Source organism: Vidua chalybeata, chromosome 2, assembly GCF_026979565.1.
Source record: "Vidua chalybeata isolate OUT-0048 chromosome 2, bVidCha1 merged haplotype, whole genome shotgun sequence".
Lineage (NCBI taxonomy): Eukaryota > Metazoa > Chordata > Aves > Passeriformes > Viduidae > Vidua > Vidua chalybeata.
The window spans coordinates 65327440-65337263 of NC_071531.1; the positions used below are offsets into that span (position 1 = coordinate 65327440).

At 46.6% G+C, this 9824-nt stretch overlaps 1 protein-coding gene across 11 annotated transcripts in view; it reads right to left on the minus strand.

The window, feature by feature from the left end:
• EMSY (EMSY transcriptional repressor, BRCA2 interacting) overlaps positions 1-301 on the minus strand; it is a 41513-nt gene extending 41212 nt beyond the window's left edge. For 6 of the 11 annotated variants that reach the window (XM_053933088.1, XM_053933108.1, XM_053933070.1 and 3 more), the window contains exon 1: positions 110-300. The gene's annotated coding sequence lies outside the window, so the exon portion shown is untranslated. Of the gene's footprint in view, positions 1-109 lie in introns of all 11 variants that reach the window. The other 5 variants (XM_053933029.1, XM_053933079.1, XM_053933061.1 and 2 more) reach the window with 1 other exon arrangement.
• Between the last annotated feature and the right edge of the window lie 9523 nt (positions 302-9824).

Sequence of the window (9824 nt, forward strand, 5' to 3'; positions counted from 1 at the left end):
GGCGCTGCCTGGGCCCGTAAGGGGGCGGCGGGTCCCCGCCGTCCCGGAAACGGAGCTGCCCCTCACCCTGAGGCGGACTGCCCTGAGTAGGGCGGGGAGCAGGACCCACCTGCCCGGCCGTGCCCAGTACATCGAAGGCTCCGCGGCAGCCGCAACCCTCCCCCCCTCCCCCCACCGTTCGCCAGTGCCGGGCTCGGGTTTGTTTAGCGGCGGCGGTGACGGCGGTTACTCGGGCCAAGATGGCGGACGAGCGCGCTACGCACGCGTGGGCGCCGCGAGGTACACTAGGAATTGTAGTCCCTGCGGCCGTGAGGAGCTGGAAGAAACAGCTGCCAAGATGAACGCTCGAGTGGGCATTGCGCATGCGCACAGGTAAGGAGCATGCTGGGAATGCTAGTTCTCTCGGTGTTTCTTGACGCGTGGGAAGTGGCGCCCACCGTCCCGCCGTAGCTCGGCGGGGAGTTACGGGCAACCGGAGGGGACAAAACACATTGTGCGTGCTCTGCCTGGGCTGGGGGGCGCTTGCGCCGTTGGAACGCAGCCGCGTACCCCAGAACTCTAGGAATTAACAGCTGGCCACCACTCCTGAAACGAAATATGACAGGGGAGAACATCACCCCAACGCCATTTGGCTGTTTGCAGTTTTCTAACTTAAAACGGACGCAGGCGGCGCACGGGGCTGTAGCGAACCGCCTGTAGGGAACAATAAGGAAATAAATTCCGCACCTACAACCCCCTCACAGCCGCTCCGGGGTGTTATAAATTGAGGCGAATAATTTGTTCAGCCTTTCGAGAGTCAATCAGAAATTTATTGATTACAGCAAGCAATGGCAAGCAAACAGCGCTGGGTGCAGCCGGGGAGTTACCGCTCCGCCTACGGCTCACCCCGTTTCCCCCTCCCCAGTCTCTTTATACTCTCTTTCTTCCGTGTCTGTGGTATCTCTGGGTGTACTCTGCGCTTGCGCCCTCTGTTGCCAGGGGGTCTTCTTTTACTCTCTGGTGGTCGTTTGAGGAAGGCTCCTCTCTTCTTCCTCGGTGAAAGTCCACGGCCCTGTAATGGTCTTTTCCATATAAGGTTATATGTTATATGCACCTAAGCTCAAGTCCTGATATCTACACAAGGTTTCCCCTTTGGATTCCTGTTATTTACACAAGGCTTCCCCTTTGGTTTTCTGTTATCTACACAAGGCTTCCCCTTTTTGTCTTGATGAACAGAGTCTTTTCTAACTTATCACAATCCCCCCTTTTCTTTTTCTTTATTTTGTTCATCAAACCTTTTTAGTTCTTGTAAGCTAAGGGCTAAGGTTTCATTAGTCTCAGGATCCTCCGGTGTGGGTTCATATCCCTTTACTATGTTTATGATCTTATTAAAAATACACGGGCTAAAGGTTAGTCCCAAAATCAGCAAAATTAGGGGCCCTGCAATTGTGGACAATAGGGTAGTCAGCTACGGGGAACTGTTGAACCAGGTTTCCCTGATTACCCCTGTGTGATCTGCATAGATACAACACTCCTCTCTGAGTGCTGCACATAGCCCTCTTTGCTGTAGGAACAGGAGGTCTAATCCTCTCCTATTTTGCAAAACCACTTCAGATAGGGATCTTACTGATTTCTCTAAGGCTGATATCGATTGCTCTATTTGCTCTAAGTCTTCGTCCACTGCTACCCTTAAAGAATGAAATTCTTTCGTTTGGTTTACTAAGGAGGCCACTCCCGTGCTTACACCCACTCCCCCCATGAGCATTCTTGAGGGTGATATATAATTTTTGGGATTATAACTACTTGTGTGCAGTAATTTGAGGTATCATTGAAAATTTCTAGGGAGATGCAGGGTGTGAGTCCTCTTTTTGCACAGATCCACTTTGTGTTCTTAGCAGGGAGTAACCACTTGGTTGACTTATCCTCTCGTTTTGCTGTAGTCATTGTTTCGCACAGGAACTCTATGTGCTGGGGCACTCGGCTAATGCATCTCCCCTTCCCTGTTACTGAGGCTAATGTGATTCCTTGCTCCCGCGAATCTTTCCAATTACATGAAGGGGGGTTACTGCCATTTGCACATCTTGCCTTTTTCTGATATTCTAACAACAGTTTCATAAAATGGGGGGTTAACATCAAAGCAAAGCCAACAATGCTCTGTAAGCCGGGGGTTAGTTACATTCAAGACCCGGTATGCTCCCTCTACCAGCTTCCAAAGGGTGTTAAATCGAGAATCCTCGCTAGGGGGTACTATTGTCTGGGTAACAACAGTTGAATTTTCCATTTCTGCGTTACTTTGATTACTGATTATTTCAACATAACTTGGCTCTCTGTCTTTAGCTATTACCGGGTTAGGGCCTACTGGTCGGGTATCTGGTGGGATAGGCTCCTTCTTTATGGTAGACATGTTACCTCTGTCCTTACCGGGTTCCACGAACCGAAAACCCCATGTTTGTCCTACTGTCCATCCTGGATCTGATGGTTTAGTTACATTCAGATACACAAATTGACAATTCCCCTGACTGACTATGCCACCCGACCAGTCCTTCTGCAGAGCTTTACAGCCATGGGGTCCCCAAGAAACACTAAGCCATTGATCTCCTTCTACTGACCAATCCGATGCTAATGTTTCACAGCCCCAATACCCACAGAAGTATTCCCCGGGGTAATTGCAATATCCCTTTCCTGGATTTGATGCTGGACACATATAGAAACCTATTTTATTTAGACATGGTTCGATGGGGGCCAATGTGCATAATGACGATGTAAAACTAGGAGATCTGGACGATATCTGAGTTTGAATTTCCTTCCTACCTACTCGGGTTAATATCTACTTAAAGGGTTGATGTGAAAATTGAGAATATCTTCCTGGTAATAACATAATCAGAATTACAATAACGATAACTTGCCAAGGAGGATGGAGTCCTGGTTTTACACTTAACTCATAATTCCCTACCATTCCCCTTTTAGCTTGTTGCCCTTTTTATCTACCCGGGGTGGTTGAGTCGGTACCTTTGGGGAGATTATCAATACCCAGTCGGTAATATTTGGAGTATCTCTGCATTATTCCACTTGGGATTGGGAAGAGCCTGGTTCTTTCCCCTCTGCCTTGCTTGCCAACTCGGGTGCTTTGAGCCGCGGGGATTACCATCTTCTTGGCAGCAGTGGTACTCTCCAGTGCATCCATTCCCTTTTCCCCTTCTAGCCTTATACTGCTCTCAGTTCTTATCCTTGACCAGGGATGAGTCACATGGGATTTCTTTCAGTTCTTTCCGACAACACCGGTTTACAATATGGGCAACAAAGGGGGCAGGTTCATTCAGGTGGAAACAAAAATTCTCAGGGTTAACCCCTTTTCTGTAAACCTCCCACTACTCTTCTGATTTGAACCTTACCCACTTATTCTCCAATTCCCCTAACTCTAATATGATTCTTGTTAGTCCTCGCTCTAGCTTGTAGCAGCTGGAGCAAATCCCAGTAGGTGGCTTTCCTTTGCGGCAATGGACCCACCACCGTTCTTGGCAAGTTTTACAAACAAAGCACACAAAAGGATAACAATCACAACGTATTTCTTTACACACTACTCTATACTCATCAGCCAAGGGGTAAGTGTATCCTTTTTGTTCCCCTTCTTGGTCTATCTGGATTATCCACACTGAGTCCATTAGTTTTTCTTCAAGGTGACCTTCAGGTTTCCGGGTTGGCTCGTTACTCTCCAATGGTCAGCTGTAGTCCTTTTGTTCATCGGATCGTAACCTGTGTCTGTGGGTCACACGAGGGGAGCACAGTGAGGCTGCCTAACAGGGCAGGATTGCATACATATACTTTCATTCGTCCACATTCACTTAACTTTATTTTTCACTTACTCTCACACACAACAAAACAACTAGAACAACAAGGTACCTTTTATTTTTCAACACACTTATTACACTTTTAGGTGTCCCTGGCCAGTCCCAGTGTTCTTGGATACCCCTCAATCTAGCTGTGTTGTTCCCAACCCCAGATCCTCTCAGGCTTAACCTCAAACTGGCAAAATTTTTACTCAATCCTGGGTGCTCTTGAATATTAATATCTCAACACAGCAAACTCAATTCTGGGTGCTCTTGGAATGTTAATCCCTCAACCCAGCAGGTTTGAATCAACCCTGGATGCTTTTGGAATATTAATCCGTCAACCCAGCAGGTTTAATCCTGGATGTTCTTGGGCATTCTTATCCCTCAATCCAGCAGAATTTTTAGGGGCCCCTCCCAATACATTTTACCTTTTATTTTTCCCCAATAGATTATGTCAAGAAAACCCTCTTTTTACCTTTTTTTTTTTTCTTCCCAATTAATTATCTTTTATTTTCCTCCCCTACATAGGGGTCCCACTCTTTCCCTAAGACCTAGTCCCGGTTTCCCCGGCAGGGGGTTCTCTCACTCTTTTTATCACTTGCTTCGTCTCTTTACTGGCTGCTTTTCTCGCGAAAAAGACGGAAACACAGCATGGGAGACTACCGCTCTCACCTAGCAGGTCTGGGGTAACCAGCCCGCCTCTCATTCACACACATTCATCCCCCCTTTTCTGCCCTGTCCCACATAAATTTACGAACTCCTAAGGGTTCAATCTAAACTACTGGGGAGAAAAGAAAAGGAGAAAAAAATTTCCTTCGTTCTTCCTTTTAATGCTAAGGCTGTGCCACTCCTTTATCCTTTCTCAATCTTCTTCAAACACGACTCAGGTTTCAGGGACTAGGTGGCTTTTCTCACAGATCAAATTCACTATTTCACACCTTGCTTGTTCAACCCCTGGGTTATAGTATCTCGGTAATTCAGGGGTACATGCACGACATGTGGATCTCTGTCTATATGAAATACAATACCACCTCCTCTGACACTTCAAGCATCGGAGGAGAACCCAAGCTGTGTGCCAGTCTGGCTTCTAGCAAAAGGTTGTCAATCTGCACACAAAACAGGGGATTACCCCTTCCAGACCCTGCCTCAAGGGGTTCCTAAGCGCCCGTTCTACTGGTGGATATTCCCAGTCAAAGACTAGATAGCAACTTGTTGAACTTTGGTATATCCCTCTCAAGAATACTCTGTCTCTCTCTCTGTCCTCCTGCTCTATGACTACCGAGTTCCCTGATGGATGAAGAGACTGACTTGGTTCAAGCTGAAACCAGCTGTGGAGAGCCTGTCTGGGAGGCTGGGCTCCCTCGGCCTGAGCTTGGAGTTCTGCAGCCACTGTGGGCAGATTGCCTCTCACTTGTAACAAGAACCAAACAGCAAACCCCATAATGCAAAGGAGCTCTCAGTGGCATCTTTTAACGCTAAAGGACAGTGCTATCGCACAACAGAACTCTTAGCCTAGCCGGGTTGGCTGGCTACTTTTGCAAGCCCTTTACCAACCAGTGATGCTTGTAAGCGGTGCTCGTAACTCTCACCTTGTACCACGCTCCCACTAGCTGCGCTATCAGCTAGCGGCGTTCAAAGCAGCTCCCCAAACCACGGCATGTGCCCGCGCGCCCGCTGTGCTATCAGCTAGGCTGCGCCTAAAGCACCTTTGCAAGCCCCGACTTAAGCCCCGCGCCGCGCTCCCCTCGCTCGCCAGGGACAGCCCGTGGCATGCATGCGCACCACCCGCTCCATCAGGTAGTGTGGGCTGCTAGCTGCCCCACGTATGTGCTCTCCAGCACCATCGGGCCGTGTCTCTGTATCTTAGTAACACCGCACCGTGCTTCACGATTTCACTCACACATACACACACACACACACACACACACACAAGCACGCACATCCGGATGTAACAGACACACCACACCGAAACTGGGACACACCACACTGCAATCGGGACACAACACACAACACACTGAAATCGCAATTTCTCCCTCCCCGAGCTGCGCTATCAGCTGGGGAGGTCCTCCCACCTTTTCCTAGTCTGGTTTCTAGTTACCCGCTGGTTATTCCCCTGGAGCTCAACATTCACCTCATCCCCCTCCGACTCATCTTGTACCGAGTCATCTTGTACTGGGGCAGAGGGTTCAGGATGTTGTGGTGAATGTGGAGGTAGGGGTGGAGGGGGAGGAGGTATGTAGGGTGGAGGGGTGGAATCGAGTAAGTCTGTATCCTCTTTCAATCTTTTCTTCTTCTCCCTAGTACTAAGTGCAAACAACTTAGTGCGAATTTTCCCCACTATCTAGAGGGAGGCATACTTGCTTTCCTCTAAGTTCAAGGGCTCTTTAGAACTCACATAAATATTTAAAGCCTGACATATCTAATCCTCAAATGAACCAAACACTGGCCAGTACAAATGGTCTCCTCTTATTTGTTTCCCTCCCCAAACCTCTATGCAGTAGTGCACCATTTTCACCTTGTCCTTTCCTTTCCTGGAGGGGAAGGCATCCCAATTTTTAATCATTAGTCCTAATGGGCTATCTGGAGGAATTTGGGGAAGCTTTACAGGGGTTCCCCCACCCATGGGACCAGAGGGCTTGCTTTTCCTCTGTCCCATCTTCCTGAGTGCCTTCTTACATACACCTCCACGCTGCCCTCAATTCGTGGCCCAGCCCATTGCTGGGTGTGGGAAACGCACTACTATGAGGTCCACACTCACGTCCTCTCACAGAGACGTCTCACTCATTACACTCCGGGATCCCAACCCCAACCGAGCAGCCCCCATTCCCTTTAAATGGAGCAACCTCAGTAGCCCCGAAGGACCACTGAAAGGTACTTACACAGTCCTGTGTCTTCGCCCGGGACTTCGTGTATAAAGATTAAGGGGTTGCCGGCTATTCTTTGCTTGCCACCGAATTTGGGTTCGTTGGTAAGGGTCCCAGAGGGAAGACTCCTGATCAGGGCTCGCTGCCAAGGCAGCTATCAGCTGCCCCGTGAGGAGCTTCCAATGGATAGCCCTTATCCGAGTCACGGCACCAGATTGTTATAAATTGAGGCGAATAATTTGTTCAGCTTTTCGAGAGTCAACCAGAAATTTATTGATTACAGCAAGCAATGGCAAGCAAACAGCGCTGGGTGCAGCAGCCGGGGAGTCAGCGCTCTGACAATGGCTCACCCCGTTTCCCCCTTCCCACAGTCTTCTTATACTCTTTTTCTTCCGTATCTCTGGGTGTACTTTGCGCTTGCGCCCTCTGTTGCCTGGGGGTCTTCTTTTACTCTCTGGTGGTCATTTGAGGAAGGCTCCTCTCTTCTTCCTCGGTGAAAGTCCACGGCCTTGTAATGATCTTTTCCATATAAGGTTATATGTTATATGCACCTAAGTTCTAGTTACACAATCAGCTTAAGTAATCAACATATTAGCTAGTTTCTGTCTTGCGGTTTTCTGATATCTACACAAGGCTTCTCCTTTAATTTTCTGTTATCTACACAAGGCTTCTCCTTTCTGTCTTGATGAACAAAGAGTCCTTTCTAACTTATCACAAAGGCAAGTAGCATCATCTTTGCATAATATTGTCTAATAAATGTCCTAAGATTTGTACAAATGGGAAGATGCAGGTTTGTGCCAGAAGTTGGAGTTTTCCTTTCCATGTCAGAGATTCCACTGGAAAGGAAATCACAAATTCCAAATCTGGAAATCACAGAATCCCAGCATGCTTTGGGCTGGAAAGGACCTTAAAGCTCATCCAGTTTAAACTCCTACCATGCACTAGTCTTTCTACTAGACCAGGTGGCTCAAGATGTGTCTTTTAGTCAGACTACTCTGGTCAACAGGAAAAGGCAAGGACAGCCTCACCACCTACCAGAATATAACCTTTTTGAGATTTATTCACAATTTGTAATTATGATGCTCTAGCAGAGTATGAGTTCTATTGCACCCAAGATGTTTAACAGCCAGCCCTGATATTTGTAGAATGTCATGTATGTATGTGATAATTCGTGCAAATTAAAATATTCTTATAAAAGTTTCTAAGGAAAACTAAAATATAAAATGCACAAGCCAGCGATGGGGATTGCAACACTGGGTTGAAGCCACCTGGACAAAAGAGGGAGGGCTTCATTTGCAAGCTAATAGATGTGGCCAGCCCGGAGATGGATCATCCATCAAGGTAATCCGAAGAATGGAAGAACGCCTGGACAACGAACACGCGATAAATACCCGAGATCAACCATCAGGAAGATACATCTGAATACCAAACTCTGGGAACATGATCACGGGCGATCATCACTCTCCGAAGGGGTTTTGTTCCACTTGCCACAGTGAAAGAACTCCACATGAATGGGTACAGCCCAGAAAAGAAAAAAGGGACTTTTGCCCCAGGCAAGAAAAAACCTATAAAAATCACAGGGACAGGAGAGTTGGTGTGAAGCATAGGGGAATCTCTGCTGCAGTGGTGGAACCTGTGTCTGACCCAGCGCCGATCCTGGGCTCAGCACTGACCTTTTTGATAGTGGTTTTTCATTGTTATTTTCTAAATTTATATTTGGACTATTTAATAAATTTCCTTTCATTAATAAATTGGAGCATTCCATTTATAACATAGAATAAATTATTCCATGAGCAGAAATGTCCAAACCTGCCTTCTTAAAGAAAACTTATCTACTAAGATGTAGATTTTAGCGAGATCTTATGTTTGATTTTGTGTCTTTATGAAAGTGCTCTGTTCTCAGAGTGAAATCACTGCTAATTATGCAGCTCATAAGGAGCAGAAATACCTTTTTCAGACTTGCTTAATTAGATCTATTTTGTATTTGTTTTCAATCTTTAAATTTTTTTTTTCCAACATGGATGAAAGTAGCCAAGAGAAAAAGTTATTGTGGGTAAGGTGGACAGATACACACTGATACATATGTATGTATTCAAGAAAGTGGTATTTGCTTCATTTCCTTTAGTACACAGAGCAGAAAAGCGATGTAAAAAATGAGCCAGTTACATATGTATGAAATGTCTGAAACTGTGATTGCTGCATTTCTACAATGACCGAAGAAGATTTCCAAGTATACTTGTTTTAATAAAGGATGAAGACCCAGACTCAGAGATGTATGAGAGGTTCAGAAAGTCCAAAAGCCAAATTTTCCTTGTAGTTAAAGCCATGATGTTACCATTTACTTCAGACTAGCCTACAATCAATTCTCCATTACCCAGAAAAATGGGAGGGCTGAGATGGCATGGAAAAAGTAAAAAAATGCCCAAAGCACATAAATAATGAGTCCTGAAAAGCATAAAAAGGCCAGAGCTCTGCAGTGGTTAATCAGCTTGGATCAATAACCAAGATTGTCCAAGCAGATGCACCAGCAAGATCTGGTCAGTGTAATGAACAATTTCCACGTGTTCCCCAGAGATGCAGGCAGGGCCTTCTTAGTTCCCATGGCAACACTAAAAAAACTACTAACTCTAGCTAAGTACCGATATTGAAATGCTAATTAGCTAATTACTCTGTTTGTTTTCTCTAAACTACCTGAAGATAACTGGCCTCCCACCCCTCCACACTGCCATTCTGGGACTAACATGCAAATAAAAACCCCTTAGGATCATGGGAGTATTTTTAGGAGATAAAAAGGACTATAAATCAAAAACTGAACATAGTAGAGGAGTCTAGACAAATGCCCTAGCTGAGGAAGAGGGAAACACATCCCCTGATTGACTTTTACCTGTCGCCATCATCTAAGAAAGAATAGACTAGGTTAGGCTGTGAGAAGCAGGGAGACAGAGAGGGAGAGAGAGCCCTGGTGCTGCCACCATGGAAGGAGCGGGGACAGCTGTTGTTCTGGACTTCAGCAACAGACTGCACGCCATGCCTCCTCACTCTCGGGCCACTGGTGTGCCACAAGGAAAGAAGAAAGGACAGCTGCTGCTCGGGACTCCAGTGACAGACTCTGCACACCTCCTTCCTTTTGGCTGCCTGGGAAAGCTACAAC